Raw genomic sequence first — 16,372 nt, forward strand, 5'->3', positions numbered from 1 at the left:
TAGTTGCATGCCAGAATTTACACCAAGTTTCAGCAGGTGTATGTGCCACACCCAAAATTAGGTATGAGATTGACACTATGCTAGTATTCTATAAAGGCCACTCCGCACAGAGCTTACTTTGCAGAATGCTAGTTTAGTACAGATCTCCCCAGTGCCTACATTTGGGTCCCATTTATAGAACTCCCCCTTTGCTGTGTAAATTATAATCAGGATGGCGTCAGTCCAGAGGGTGGCTACAAAATTGGTCAGTGGTCTCTGTCATAAAGCATATAGGAACAGGCTTATAGACCTCAACATGTATACTCTGGAAGAAAGGTAGGAGAGAGAGGATATGATAGTGACATTTAAATACCTCTGGGTATTAATGTACAGGAGGTGAGCCTTTTTCAAATGAAGGAAAACTCTGGAATGAGAGGGCATAGGATGAAGTTACGAGGTTATAGGCTCAGGAGTAATCTAAGGAAATACTTTTTTGTAGAAAGGGTGGTGGACAGGTGGAATAGCCTCTCAGTGGAGGTCGTGGAGAAAAGAGCTGTGTCTGAATTTAAGAAAGTGTGGGATAGGCAAGTGGGCACTGAGGATGGGCAAACTGGATGGGTCATTTGGCCCTTCTCTGCCGTCATGTTTCTATGTTTCTTCTATCCCAAAAATAGCTTGGAAAAAAATAAGGCTATGGTTTGATCAGGAGGTAGACTCATTATTGTGTTGTTAAGTCTTAGTACCATTTTCAGTACTGTAGATTATGATCTTCTGTTGTGTCTTCTGGGAATGTTGGATATTGGAGGTACAATGTTATGTTGGTTTTCCTCATTTCATAAAGGGCGATCTCAAGTGGTATTGGTGGGGTAGCAGTCTTCACAATTTTATCCTGTTTTATGTGGTGTTCTACCAGGGGCACTCCTATCTCCTTTACTATTTAATACCATAACATGTTTATATACAATCCTTACCATTAGCTCTAGATAGTTTACAAATCAGTAATGGCCCCTTTTACAAAGGCGTGCTAGCATTTTTAGTGCATGCTAAAAATAAGGATGCGATAAATGTTAGAGGCCCCCATATATTCCTATGGGCATCTCTAGCATTTAGCGCACGCTAAAAACACTAGCACGCCTTTGTGAAAGACCCCTATGTAAATTACAAAAGTAAACAGCATGTCAACTAACTATACAATGATTTCCCAACTAACAAGCGGCAGAAAAAAAATTACTAGAATCAATTAAAATATTTTTGATACAGCCAAAATTTAAGAGATCACCTAAATCTTAGATAATCTTGTTCTATTCTAAGAACAGTAAGCAACATGTTCCAAAATGAAACTGCAGTAAACTGAAATAATTTTCTACAAGATGATTTAAGCTATAAAGAGGAGGATGAAAGAAACAAAAGCTTACTTTTGTGGATTGATCTACGGGGAAGTTTATTTCTTTTCAATGTAATTAAGGAAATCAAATACTCTGGAAAATTACCATGAACAATTTTGTATACCAAACATAATATTTTAAAATCTATCCTGGCAGGTCCCCGAGCCCCACCAGCAGAATCCTTCAGCACCACGCTGCCTGCCCCACTTTCCTACCCCGACGCACAGGCTTGATGTTAGTGAAATTGAGCATATGCGTGGGGGACGGGGAAAGCAGTACAGGCAGCATGGCGCTGAATATTGCTGCAGGAAAGCTTCTGTGGAGGGAATCAGGGATGACCCCCCCCAATATAGTGGTCACTGACCCCTCCCACCCCACAAAAATGTGAATAAAAATATGATTTACCAGCCTCTATGACAGCCTCAGATGTTATAGCCAGGTCTATTAGAGCAGCAAGCAAGTCCCTGAAGTAGTGTAGTGGTCGGTGCAGGGCACTATGGAGTAGGGGACCCAGGTGCCTATCTCTCTCTACCTGTCACATTTGTAGTAGAAACTGTGAACCCTCCCAAAGTCACCAAAACCCTACTGTACCCACATATAAGTGCCCCCTTTATGCAAGGGCTATTGTAGTACTGTATAGGTGAGGCAGTAGATTTTGGGTGGGTTTTGGAGAGCTCAGGGGACAAGATAAGGGAGCAAAGGTGAGATGTGTACCTGGGAGCATTTTTATGACGTGCACAGACGTGCCCTCTAGGGTGCTCCATTGCTCCCCTGGGATGTCTGGGGGACCAGTCTGCTAAAACTTCTGGCTCCTCCTATATCCCGATTGCTTGATTTTCTCTGTTTTGTACTTATTCATTTTTTTCTTCAAAAATGGACCAAAAAAAAACATCCAAAGCACAAAACCTTGTTCAAAAACAGTATTTTTGAAAAAAAAAGATAGATGTTTTTATTTTTTGAAAATGGCCTTCTTTCCTATTCAGATTTTGGACGTTTTTGCATCATATTGAAAATACCCCCATGTAACATTGTAAGTCTAAGTGCTTTGAAAATACAGCTCACTCTTGTCCCACAAGTTTTTTTTAATTTTCATAGGTATCCAGATACCTTAAAGACGCTATTGTGGTGTATCGGCCTTCAAGGGCCTTGAGGTCAGGGCATGCAATGTTGTTGGCAATAGCAACTAGGGAATTGCATTCTGTGAAATATGCCAGTACTTGGATACAGTTTTTTCATTTGCTGGTCCGCAGATTTGAAATGCTTTACCTGGGGTTTTAAGACTGTGTGGCAGTATAGCATCCTTTTGCAAATTTGTTTGTGCAGGCACGGAGCTGATATGTTAGTTTTGTTTATTGTAAACTAAAATCTATTTGTGTGATTTTAATGTGTATGTTTTATTATAATCTGCTTAGTTGTAGGCGGAATATATATTTTTAAATAAATAAATTTATTTGGGGAGTAGCCTAGTGGTTAGAGCACCAGTCTTGCAATCCAGAGGTGGCCAGTTCAAATCCCACTGCTGCTCCTTGTGATCTTGGGCAACTCACTTAACCCTCCATTGTCTCAGGTACAAACTTAGATTGTGAGCCCTCCTGCGACAGAGAAATATCCAGTGTACCTGAATGTAACTCACCTTGAGCTACTACTGAAAAAAGGTGTGAGCAAAATCTAAATAAATAAATAAAATAAAAATATTTGGGGGTAGAACGTGATCTTGTATTTTGCTCCCTACAGTAGATAATCCCTTTTTTATTTTTATTTCTTCTGTGCTGTACTGCTTACTGAGAATGTGATTTCTCATTTCTAATTTTGGCCCTTTATTATGTAATTGGTGAGGATTGGTCTGTGTTCTGTGAGTGACCAAGGTGAGAGATTCTGCTGGCATTTAGTGTCTGTGTAGGACTCTGTAACAGTCCAGATTGTTCCAGTTTCCCAGTAGTGGGTATATTGGTATATAGGGTGAGAAATAGTCTAACAGTAAATCATATGTCAGATTTAATGTCAATAAATTTATTGGGGACAGAATTAGCAGATTAGGATCAATAGCAAACATAGGTTGGCTACAGATACAAGAGTATGGCAAAAATCAACCAAAGCATTCTGTGAAAATCAATTGGCCATTTGGAATTTACAGTAAAGAATATTGTATGTTTTAATATTATTTGTACATTGATTGCTGTCTACAATATCATTGGTACCAATAGAATGTATAATATACAGTAACATACATATCTACATGGTGTTTTGGTTTTGGGGTTTGTTTATTTATTGGAGAGAGAGCCCGTTGTTAAACATTTACCAGCATACCACTGCTTAACACCAAATATCTCAGGCTCAAGGTGCCATCCCAGAAGTTCTCACCCAGATTCATTGCTACGTCAGCTGGGCCCAGTTACTTATCGATTGCGACATCCCCCCTCTGTGTGCATACATAATGCTTTCCAGGTATCCCTACCAAAGCTGGTTGTTTTGTTGAGAAACGCAACAAGGGAACCTCCACCACCCACACCAGCACTTGCAGATGAGCCAGAATCTGAGGTGCAAGCCATACTGAATGCTAAAAGAATTAGGAGGAAACTACATTATCTTCTTGCTTGGAAGAGCTTTGGACCCGAGGATAATACATGGGACCTACTGACAGTGTTCATGCCCCTCACTTATCAAACGCTTTCATCACCTATATCCTCTTAAGTCCAAACCTAAGGGGCCGAAGAGGGTTTTAGGTGAGGAGGTGCTGTCACACCCCTCAACTGTTTCCAGAAGTCCTCTAGGGTCCAGCAGCTTCCTGTGCCTGAAGAATCTTTTGTACTTCCTGGAACTCTGCACTTCCTTTTTATAGTCCTGCAAAAGGGTGTTGACTGATGACATCACATCCTGCCTAGGTATTTAAGAAAGTGCTCTACTCTCAACCAGTGCCTCGGCAACAGGCTTCCCAGTATCCTGCAGACTTCAGTGTAAGTTGCCTTCTTCCAGCATTCCTGATAGCCTGTTCTTGCCATGCCTTTTTCCAGCATTCCTGCCAGCCTGTGCCTGCCCTGCTTGCTTGCAGCCTGCCTAGATCTTTGGGCTGCTCCAAACCTTGTCTTTTTGCTGCAGTGCTGGCCCTTGCCACTCCTAGCTAGGGTTCGCTGCACCACCCTGTACAGGATCCTGGACTTTTTGTCGAGTGTCTGTGTCAGCATCCCAGTGGCGTTCCTAGGGTGGCTGACACCCGGGACAGATCGCCAATGTGCCCCACCCCCGGATGCAGTGCCCCCCCTGGCGAAACGACGGACACCCCCCCCCCCTGGCGACATCTTTACCTGCTGGGGGGTGCCGCGTGTCTGTCGGCAACACTTGTTCCCTGCTCCCTCTGCCCCGGAACAAGTTACTTCCTGTTCCGGGGCAGAGGGAGCAAGGAACGAGCGTTGCCGATAGATGCGCTGCACCCCCCCAGCAACGAAACGACGGACACCTCCCCCCAGCGAAATGACACCCCCCCCCGGGATGCATCTTTACCAGCTGGGGGGGGGGGGGCCGCGTGCCTGTCGGCTTCACTCGTTCCCCACTCCCTCTGCCCCGGAACAGGAAGTAACCCGTTCCGGGGCAGAGGGAGCAGGGAACGAGCGTTGCCCACAGACGCGCGGCACCCCCCCAGCGGCGTGCACCCGGGGCGGACTGCCCCCACTGCCCCCCCCTTGGTACGCCACTGCAGCATCCATCAATAATGATCTGTGCAGTGCTTGCACTGCACAGGTGGAGCCAACCTCACTATGGTCCAAGGCCTCAATTTCCTCAAATTATGACAGAATTATTAGGAAAGGAATAGTACATAAGACCAAGAATACTGTAATGCCTCTGTGTCACTCCATGGTGCAACCTCTCCTTGAGTATTGCATTCAGTTCTTGTCGCTGTATCTCAAAAAAGATATAGTGGAATTAGAAAAGGTTCAAAGAAGAGCAACCAAAATGATAAAGGGGATGGAACTCCTCTCTTATGAGGAAAGACTAAAGAGATTAGGGCTTTTCAGCTTGAAAAAGAGACGGCTGAGGCAGTGGCGTTCCGACGCTGGCTGACACCCGGGGCAGATCGCCAATGCGCCCCCCCCCCCGGGAGCACGCCGCTGGGGGAGGTGCTGCGGCGCGCACCTGTTGCCCTGTCGGCTCCGAGTTCACATGTGTTCACTGCTCCCTCTGCCCCGGAACAGGAAGTAACCTGTTCCGGGGCAGAGGGAGCAGTGAAAACAAGCGAACTCGGAGCCGACAGGGCGACAGGCGCGTGCCACGGCACCCCCCCCCCCCAGCGGCGTGCACCCGGGGTGGACCGCCCCCCCCCCCCCCCGGTACGCCACTGGGCTGAGGGGAGACATGAGCAGTACAAAGAGTAGGGGGCACTCAAAGAAGTTATATGGAAATACTTTTAAAACAAATAGGAGGAAATATTTTTTTCACTCAACGAATAGTTAAGCTCTGGGACTCATTGCCGGGTTTTTAAAAAGTTTGGATTAGTTCGTGGAGGAAAAATCCATAGTCTGCTATGGAGATAGACATGGGGAGGCCACTGCTTGCCCTGGGATTGGTTGCATAGAAAGTTGCTACTATTAGGGTTTCTGCCAGGTACTTCTGACCTAGATTGGTCAGTGTTGGAAACAGAAAACTGGGCTGGATGGACCATTGGTCTGATTCTGTATTGCTATTCTTAAGTTTTTATGAGCCCAGTGTCCCAAAAACAGAGGCCTACCACAGTGGCTTGAAGTATGGATAGGGCAACAAGATGTTGTCTAACATAGGCACTCATAGTTTGTGCTTGTTATAGCTCAGGTCTGAACATGACATCCTTAGCTGTGCCATCTGTCAAAGGATAACACCTATGGGTTTTCATGGTCATCAAGAGTGCAAGGACAAGCTCTTGGGTTTAACTAAGTCTTGCCCAAATGCATTAGAATGAGAAGCATCGATCCCAGAGGACCCTAGAGCTGCACTGGATGCTGGGAATGAACTGACATTGAGTGTGCATTGATCATCCTTGAGGTTGAGCACTGATAGAGACCATTGGGACAGGCTATCATCTAAGTTTTGCCCAAAAACATCAATGGATTCTGGTCATTTGATACCAGCATTTGGGGAAACCAATGTCAGGCACTCAGCAAAGTCAAAGAAGCATCAGTATCAAGCCCCATCAGCAGTTAATGCTTGAAACAGGGAGATCTTGGAAGCCACCATTCCAACTACCAAGTACTGCTCATATTCTGTAATATTGAGTGGAGCTCATCGGTCTCCAAGGATCTAGGATCCAGCCACAGATGCACTTCAGATGACCCAGGAGGACAGCACCACTCCTCCCATTGGTCATTAAGTCTTGGCTCAGGCAATTTTTGAGAAGGATTTGGAAAGAAGAATTCAAAAAGTACTGAATCACCATTTGTCTTAGCTTCCTGTACTCTTATTGACTACATTTACCTAAGCCTCCTGATTATTTGACATTGGTGGAAAAGGCTCTGCAAGTTGCCTCCTGCTGCTGGTACTTCAGGCATTTTTAAAAACTCATAGACCAGCTCTTTTTGGCTGCTGATTTCATAAAGCATGAGATCAGCAACCAGAAAGTACTAGCCCATGGGTTTTGGAAATGCCACCCGCAAGGGTGGGGCCAGAGCTGAGAGAGAGAGAAGGGAAAACTGAACTAAGCACCGAACTGAGCCTGCATGCTTTATACCGCTGCTGCTGCTGCCCTAACCCTGACGAGGTAAGATAGATGATTTTTAAAATTCGGAGGGAGGGGCCTGGAAATTGAAGGGAGGGAGGAAGGGAGGGACAACGACCCTGGAACTGGGAGGGAGGGAGGGAGGGAGGGAGGACGGACCCTGGAACTGGGAGGGGGGGACCCTGGAACTCAGAGGGATGGGGACCCTGGAACTCAGAGGGAGGAAGGGAGGGAGGGGGGACCCTGGAACTCAGAGGGAGGGGGGACCCTGGAACTCGGAGGGAGGGGGGCCTGGAACTCGGAGGGAGGTGGAGGGGGGACGAGGGAGGAGGGATGGGGGACAGGGACAGGTGAGAGGGAGGGGGATGAGGGGGAGGGGGCAGGGGGCAGTGGGAGAGGGATGAGGGGGAGGGGGATGAGGGAGAGGGGGGAATGCACCACCTGTAAAAAAAAAATTCAGCACCCCCAATCATTTTGAAAAGTTGGCTCCTATGATTTCTATAGTGCTACTAGATGTATGCAGCGCTGTACAGATTATATGCAGGTACTTTCTCTGTTCCTAGAGGGCTCATGATCTAAGTTTTTGTACCTGAGTCAATGGAAGGTTTAAGTGACTTACCCAAGGTCACCACTTGTTCTTGCCCTTAGCGGCTGCCTTTAGAAAATGGGTGCTGCAACATTTACCAAAGTACCATGAGGATACCAAAGTACTGTGAGGATGCCCCTAGAGGTCGCAGCAGCCATTTTCTAAAGGCAGCCACTAGGGGCAGGAGCGAGTGGAGTTCATTCCTGCCCCCCACTGCCCCTACTTTAGGGACTTTAGGTAAGCCCTAGGGGGGCCTAGCATGAGTGGGGGGTGGATGAGGGGGTCAGACCTGGGAGGGGCAGGTTTTGTCTTATCGAGGGCTAGGGAGAGGGATCAGATGGGTGATATGCTTCAGGGTGGGAAGGAGGCAGGGGCATCAGATGGGTGATATGCTTCGGGGGACAAGAAAGTTGCATTAGAGAGAAGGCTCAGGACAAGTATGCTGCTGGTAAAGAAGTAAAGGATTTAAAAGGTACTAAGGGTTGGAGGAGTGGGGTTAAGAAACCTCTGATTGCTTGGGAGGGATGGGAGGGAGAGATGCCAGGTGGAGGGCATGATTCTCGTACTCACCCACTTTGGGCTTAGGCCTGCCTGAAATTAGATGTCTGACTGCGTCCCTGCTGTATAGTCTCTGTGCCAAAACACTAGGGCTGACACCTCAGGTATTCCAGTATTCAGATGCCTCCTACTTAGTTCCCATAGAGGGCCCCACTGGAAGACAGAGTGGTAAGAGGTAGATATAATAGACATCTCAGAGAATTAGTAGAGGATGACAATCAATGGGACACTGTGTTAGGGTACAAGTTATATCGCAATCAAATTGGAGGGGGGGCCTGCGCTATATGTTAAAGTGGGAATTGAGTCAAACAAATAAATATTCTATATGAAACAGATAGCAGTCTGGAATCCTTACGGATAGAAATTCCATGTGTGATGGGAAAAGAGTGGTCTGGTAGGGCTGTACTACAGTCCGCCAGGACAGAATGAACAGACGGGTGAACAAATGTTTATAGAAAATAGGAAAGTGGAGGAGTGGCCTAGTGGTTAGGGTGGTGGACTCTGGTCCTGGGGAACTGAGGAACTGAGTTTGATTCCCACTTCAAGCACAGGCAGCTCCTTGTGACTCTGGGCAAGTCATTTAAACCTCCATTGCCCCAGGTACAAATAAGTACCTGTATATAATATGTAAGCTGCATTGAGCCTGCCATGAGTGGGAAAGCACGGGGTACAAATGTAACAAAAAACAAAGCTAGCAAATTGAGCAACATTATAACAACGGGTGATTTCAATTACCCCAATATTGACTGGATAAATGTTACACTAGGGAGCGCTAGGGAGGTAAAATTCTTAGATGTAATAAATGTCTGCTTCTTGGAGCAACTGGTCCAAGAACCAAAAAGAAGAGGAGCTAGCTGAAATTGGGTGGCGGGGGGAAGAGGGGTTGGTGGTTGAGAGTCTAGGATAGGGGAGGGCAGACTTGTACGGGGACTGTGCCAGAGCCGGTGATGGGTGGCGGGACTGGTGGTTGGGAGGCGGGAAATACTGCTGGACAGACTTATACGGTCTGTGCCCTGAAAAAGACAGGTACAAATCAAGGTAAGGTATTCACATATGAGTTTATCGTGGGCAGACTAGATGGACCGTGCAGGTCTTTTTCTGCCGTCATCTACTATGTTACTATGTTAGATATAATTCTTAGTGGAATGCAGGGCATGATACAAGAGGTAATGATGTTGCATTTGCTGGCAAACAGTGATCATAACATGATCAAATTAGAGCTGATATCTGGGGTGAAGACATTGAAGAAACCTACTGTAGCAGCATTCAATTTTCGAAAGGGTGACTACGAAATAATGAGAAAAATGGTTTTTAAAAAGCTGAAAGGGTCAGCTGCAAAGGTTAGGACTTTACATCAGGCATGGACGTTGTTTAAAAATTCCATCATGGAAACCCAAACTAGATGTATTCCACGTATTAACAAACATGGAAAGAAGAACAAACAACAGCCAGCATAGTTAAAAGGTGAAGTGAAAGAGGCTGTTAAAGCCAAAAGAGCATCCTTTAAAGAATGGAAAAGGGATCCGAATGAAGACAATAAGAAGCAACATAAGCAGTGTCAAGCTAGAAGCAAAGCACTGATAAAAAAAAAAAAGCTAAAAAAGAATATGAAGAAAAACTTGCCATGGAGATAAAAACTCATAGTAACACCTTTTTCAGGTACATCCACACCTCTCTACTCAGGTACATCAGAAGCAGAAAGCCTGTGAGGGAATCCGTGGGACCATTAGATCATGAAGGACCAAAAAGGTGCACTCAGGGAGGGCAAAGCTATAGCGGAGAGATTGAATGAATTCTTTGCTTCAGTCTTTACGGAAAAAGATGTAAGAGATCTACCTGTACAGGAAATGGTTTTCAAGGGTGATGATGCGGAGGAACTGAAAGAAATCTCAGTGAACCTAGAAGACGTACTGAACCAAATTGACAAGTTAAAGAGTGATAAATCACCTGGACCAGATGGCATACATTCCAGGGTACTGAAAGAACTCAAACATGAAATTGCTGATATGTTGGTGATCTGTAACTTGTCATTAACATCATCTGTAGTACCTGAAGATTGTTAAAGAACGGGTGAAGGTGAATCAATTTTTCACTCATTCATTGGTGACATTTTCATGATTTGGACTAAGGGAGAACAGACACTCAAACAATTTTACAGTTCTTTCAATACATACCATTCTATAATTAAATTCAAAATTGACTACTCCCCAGAGAAAATACACTTTCTGGACACCACAGTTTCCATCAGCAATGGCTATATACAAACATTGATATACAGGAAATCTACAGACAGATGCAGCTATCTCCACAACTCCAGCTTCCACCTTTCACATACATAAAAATCCATTATACACAGCAAAGACACATGATACCACCATATCTGCTCTGACCCAAAGAGACCCTCAAAATCCTGACTGAATCCTTCAAACAAAAAGGCTATAACCCCAAAATCTCCAAAAATATTACTTCTTCCCTTAAAATACCTAGAGAAAACCTACTGCAGTACAAAGAGAAGAAAACCACAAAGAGAATCCCCCTTGTAGTGACATACAATCCAGAGCTAGAAAAATTGAGAAGAATCATAAAAGACCTACAGTCACTATTCCAGAAGGATGAATTACTGCAGTGGCGTTCCTAGGGGGGCTGACACCCGGGGCGGATTGCTGATGCGCACCTCCCCCGGGTGCAGCGCCCCCCCTGGATGCAACGCGACCCCCCCCCCCGGCGAAAGGACACCCCCCCCGTGAAATAACCCCCCACCCAGGTACACGCCACTGGGGGGGGAGGGGGGTGCCGCGCGCGCCTGTCCGTCGTTCGTTCCATGCTCCCTCTGCCCCAGAACAGGACCTGTTCCGGGGCAGAGAGAGCATGGAACGAACGACAGACAGGCGCACGCGGCACCCGCTCCCAGCGGCGTGCACCCAGGGCGGACCGCCCCCACCGCCCCCCCTAGGAACACCACTGAATCACTGAAAGAGATATTCACAGCCCCATCTGTGCTGGCCTTCTAACAGCCACCTAATTTGAAACAGAAATTACCGAAAAACAAACTCCCAATACAAGCTCAAAAAGAAGAGAATGGCACACGTCCCTGCAATATACCTAGCTGCATTCTGTGCCAACACATCTCACAGGATCCCACAGTCACTCACATGGGAAAAATATTCAGCTTAAGGGAATCCTTCACATGCTCATCCTCAAATGTGGTATATAACATTCAATGCAAAAAGTTTGAAGAAGGGTGCTATATTGGAGAAAAAAGACAGATACTAAAGACGAAGCTCAATTTACATAGACACAATACTAAACATTCCAATGTCAACTAGGATGCCACCTTTATGGGACAGCACTTTACAAAACCAGAACACTGCATCAATGATCTTATGGTAAGAATACTAAAAGTAAATTTTAAGATAATCCAGGAACATAAGACCTTTGAAGTCAAAATGATGAAATATTTTGACTCCCACCAGACAGGACTTAACAAAGATATGGGCTTTCTATCCCACTGTAAACCATCAAATTATACTGCTTTGTTACTCTCTTAGCAGCCATCTACCTCTCCCTGTCTTGTGACCAAACAGGTAGAAAAGGCAACGCTCAAAGCCAGAAGGATACTCGGGTGCATAAGGAGAGGGATGACCAGCAGGAAAAAAGAGGTGATAGTACCCTTGTAAAAGTCTCTGGTGAGGCCCTGTTTAAAATACCGTGTGCAATTCTGGAGACCACACTTACGGAAAGATATAAACAGGATGGAGTCAGTCCAGAGGGCGGCTACAAAACTGGTCAGCAGTCTCGGTCATAAAAAATATAGGGACAGGCTCATGAACCTCAACATGTATATGCTGGAAGAGAGAAGGGAGAGAGGGGATATGACAGAGACATTTAAATACCTCTGTGGCATTCATGTACAGCAGGTGAGCCTTTTTCAAATGAAGGAAACCTCCGGAATGAGAGGGCATAAGATGAAGTTAAGAGGAAATAGGCTTAGGATGAATCTGAGGAAACACTCTTTCACGGAAAGGGTGGTGGATGCATGGAATGGCCTCCTGGTGGAGGTCGTGGAGACAACGTCTGTCAGTGTTTAAGACGGTGTGGGACAGACACGTGGGATGTCTTTGTAAAAGGAGCAGTTTGTGGTGACTGAGGATAGGCAGACTGGATGGGCCATTTGGCCCTTATCTGCCGTCATGTTTCTACGTTTCTATATTTGTCAACATTTGCTTATTTCCAATCTGAAGAAGAAGGGTTACCTTCCAACGCTAATCAAAAAATGTATTAAGTTAGTCCAATAAAAAAGGTATCATTTTCTTTTCTATGTTTTGATTTATTTCTATTTATTACCATTAAAAGTGGACTAACACAGCTACCACACCACTTCACTCATGCAAAGAGTACAAAGACCAAGGACCATTCAATGAAATTACATGGAAATACTTTTAAAACAAATAGGAGGAATAATTTTTTCACTCAAAGAATAGTTAATATCTGGAACTCACTGCCAGAGGATGTGGTAACAGCAGTTAGTTTTTATGGGTTTAAAAAAAGGTTTGGACAAGTTCCTGGAGGAAAAGTCCATAGTCTGTTATTGAGATGGACATGGGGGAAGCCACTGCTTGCCCTGGGATTGGTAGCATGGAATGCTGCTACTAATTGGGTTTCTGCCAGGTATGTGTGACCTGGATTGGCCACTGTTTGAAGCAGGATACTGGGCTATTCTTAGGTTCAGACTCTTTAAAAATGCTCTTGATTCCTCAACATATCCTTACTCCTGGTGGCTCCCTCAGCCCTCCAAGAAAACAAGTGTCTGTAAACTCCTGAATCCTAGTTTTCCCCCTACTTTACTGGACTGAAACTCTGTCTCCCTGAAGGTGTAGAAGGATCACATTATTTCCCAGAAATAAGACAATTTTTTTTTAAATAAACAAATGATCTAACCTGAGATGATATTTAAGCAACTGAGTGACTCACCTCAGGGAAGGAAGACGCACAGAAACATATCATGTGAAGGAGTTACACAGGTGCTTTTTTCATCCTTGCCGAATGATGCACGTGTAGCAGAGCCATAGCTCTTTTATTACCTCATCTACACTATAAGGTGATTTTAATTATCTTCTCCCCTCACTCAAGTACTTAAGCCAACAGTGAAGGAGGCTCACATCCCTAAGTATTTGTAATACAAGGGATTCTTTTCAGTGCGGGGGGGGGGGGGGGGAGGAATTAATTATTTGTTTAGGGCCTTCTGTTCTCTTGGACATGTTGTCATAATAGAAATGTACTGGTAAGTCAACTGAGCAGTGTGGGGATGTCAGATCTACACATAAACCTCTGAAAATGACATTTCCTCTATTCTGCCAGAGGAAATCTGATAATACCTGATCAACAACATTTATTAAACTATTAGGCAGTTTAGCACAATGAATGTGGACAATAAAAGCATAGCAAAAGCAGGAATAAAGGTTAAGGGATTCTTTTACAACAGTGTGGCAAGTCTACCATGCTGCAATTTGGCTCTACTGCCCCAAACCCCACCATGCACCATTCCCAGCGCTAGAAAATATTTTTGTATTTTCTAGATCAGAGGTGAACAGGTCAGCGGCAGCGAACAGGAAAGAGTAGGGTTCTTCCTATCCCGAAGAGGCCACTAGACCAGCGGCATACCGAGGGCGGGGTGGTGGGGGCAGTCTACCCCGGGTGCACGTTGCAGGAGGGGTGCAAGGAGCAGCCACACAGCTGTCAGCTCCGCCGGTTCCCTGCTTCCTCTGATGTTACTTCCTGTTCCGGGGCAAAGGAAGCAGAACCAGTGGAGCCGACAGCCGTGCAGCTGCTCCCAGCATTCCAGGAGGTAAGAACAAAGCACCTGGGTGGGGGGGCTTGGAGGTGATCTGCTGGGGGACGACGATGCTGCACCCGGGGTTGTGAGCAGCGGCAATCCATCCCGAATGACAGCCAACCAAGGAACACCACTGCACTAGACCACCATGGCTGTAAGATAGGCCCGGGAGGGGAAGGGAGAGGGAGAGAAGGTGACAAGCTGCTGATAGATGGGAGGGAGAGAAGGGGCAAGTTGCTTGTGGATGTGAGAGAAAGGAAAGGGGGACATGCTGTTCATGAATGTTTGCCTTTTTGGAAATGTACATCTTTTCTAATTTTGTATTTAGTCTATAGAAGAAAATGCATTGCTGTTACTTTTACCACTGTTTTCACTGCTTATAGAATCTGGCCTTCTTGGAGGGCTGAAGGTGACTGTGCGGCAGGAGCGGGGCTGGGGGCAGGCTGGGGCAGGGCGGAATTTTATGTTTTGTGTCTTATTTTTTGTCTCCGCAAATATGTAACCCTAACTAGGAGTATCCCAAAAGATTCCGGGTAGAACTGTTCACAAGCACGAGCAGATAGTTGGGCCTGGGGGATAGAATAAGGTTGTGCACCAGGTCTTGGTGTCTTCCCAGAGTTGCAGGCAGTCTCCAGCTCTGCTGTTTGTTTTCACTATAAAGAACATGGAAAGGAATGTGGGTTAATAATTCCTGGAGTTAGGGGTTGGGCCAGAACATAGCAGTTTTTTTTTTTTTTTTAAATAAACAAATGATCTAACCTGAGCTGATATTTAAGCAATTGAGTGACTCACCTCAGGGAAGGAAGACGCACAGAAACATATCATGTGAAGGAGTTACTCAGTGCTTTTATCATCCTTGCTGAATGATGCACATGTAGCAGAGCCATAACTCTTTTATTACCTCATCTACTGTATAAGGTGATTAAAAAAAGGCAGAAATCAGAAAGCAATTTATGAGCATTTCAAATAGAGAAATGTTATGCCGCTATCTGCACTATCCTGCTGTCAACTGGGATAATGTAGTTATTGTAGGGAGGAGGGTGCAAACGTAACTGTTAGCACTGGAGGCTGGAGACCCTCAATATGCTATTCTGACACAGGGCTGGCAAAGCTGAACAGAGCGCAGCCTTCCCCTCCCAAGCAGCATACAGGAAGACTATGGCTAAGGCTGGAGCCACTCTGCTCCCTGATCAAGCCACTCCCAACAGCTTAAAAGAACATGAGAGGGCCTGGAACCCAAAGATTTCAACAGGAGACCCAGAGACTTCAAATAAAATCGCTGAGCCTCCAGAGATTCTTATCAGAAATGGCAGAACTGCCCAGCTAGTAGGATAGCAGTACAGCCATTCAAGGAACTTTCCAGAGATAATGCAAATATAATTAGACCGTTATTCAGCACACGGGGTCAGGTTGTTGGCTAAGTCCCACAGTCGTGCTGAGCCCAGATATTCAATGTCGGGCCATTAAATTTTCGGGGTGTTTTTGGCTTCTATAAACTTAACCGGCTAAGGTAATATTCAGGACTGGCTGGTTACGTTTATAGTGGCCAAAGATAGGCCTGCTATTTTGGCAGCCCAATTCTTCATATTCTGGATAGACGGTTATATCATGTGACATAAATGGTTAGCTGCTATGGGCCAGATTCTATATATGGCACCTAAAACATCATAAGTACATAAGTAGTGCCATACTGGGAAAGACCAAAGGTCCATCTAGCCCAGCATCCTGTCACCGACAGTGGCCAATCTAGGTCAAGGGCACCTGGCACGCTCCCCAAACGTAAAAACATTCCAGACAAGTTATACCTAAAAATGCGGAATTTTTCCAAGTCCATTTAATAGCAGTCTATGGACTTGTCCTTTAGGAATCTATCTAACCCCTTTTTAAACTCCGTCAAGCTAACCGCCCGTACCACGTTCTCCGGCAACGAATTCCAGAGTCTAATTACACGTTGGGTGAAGAAAAATTTTCTCCGATTCGTTTTAAATTTACCACACTGTAGCTTCAACTCATGCCCTCTAGTCCTAGTATTTTTGGATAGCGTGAACAGTCGCTTCACATCCACCCGATCCATTCCACTCATTATTTTATACACTTCTATCATATCTCCCCTCAGCCGTCTCTTCTCCAAGCTAAAAAGCCCTAGCCTTCTCAGCCTCTCTTCATAGGAAAGTCGTCCCATCCCCACTATCATTTTCGTCGCCCTTCGCTGTACCTTTTCCAATTCTACTATATCTTTTTTGAGATACGGAGACCAGTACTGAACACAATACTCCAGGTGCGGTCGCACCATGGAGCGATACAACGGCATTATAACATCCGCACACCTGGACTCCATCCACACAGAAAAC

This window comes from Microcaecilia unicolor, chromosome 4 (assembly GCF_901765095.1).
Source record: "Microcaecilia unicolor chromosome 4, aMicUni1.1, whole genome shotgun sequence".
NCBI lineage: Eukaryota > Metazoa > Chordata > Amphibia > Gymnophiona > Siphonopidae > Microcaecilia > Microcaecilia unicolor.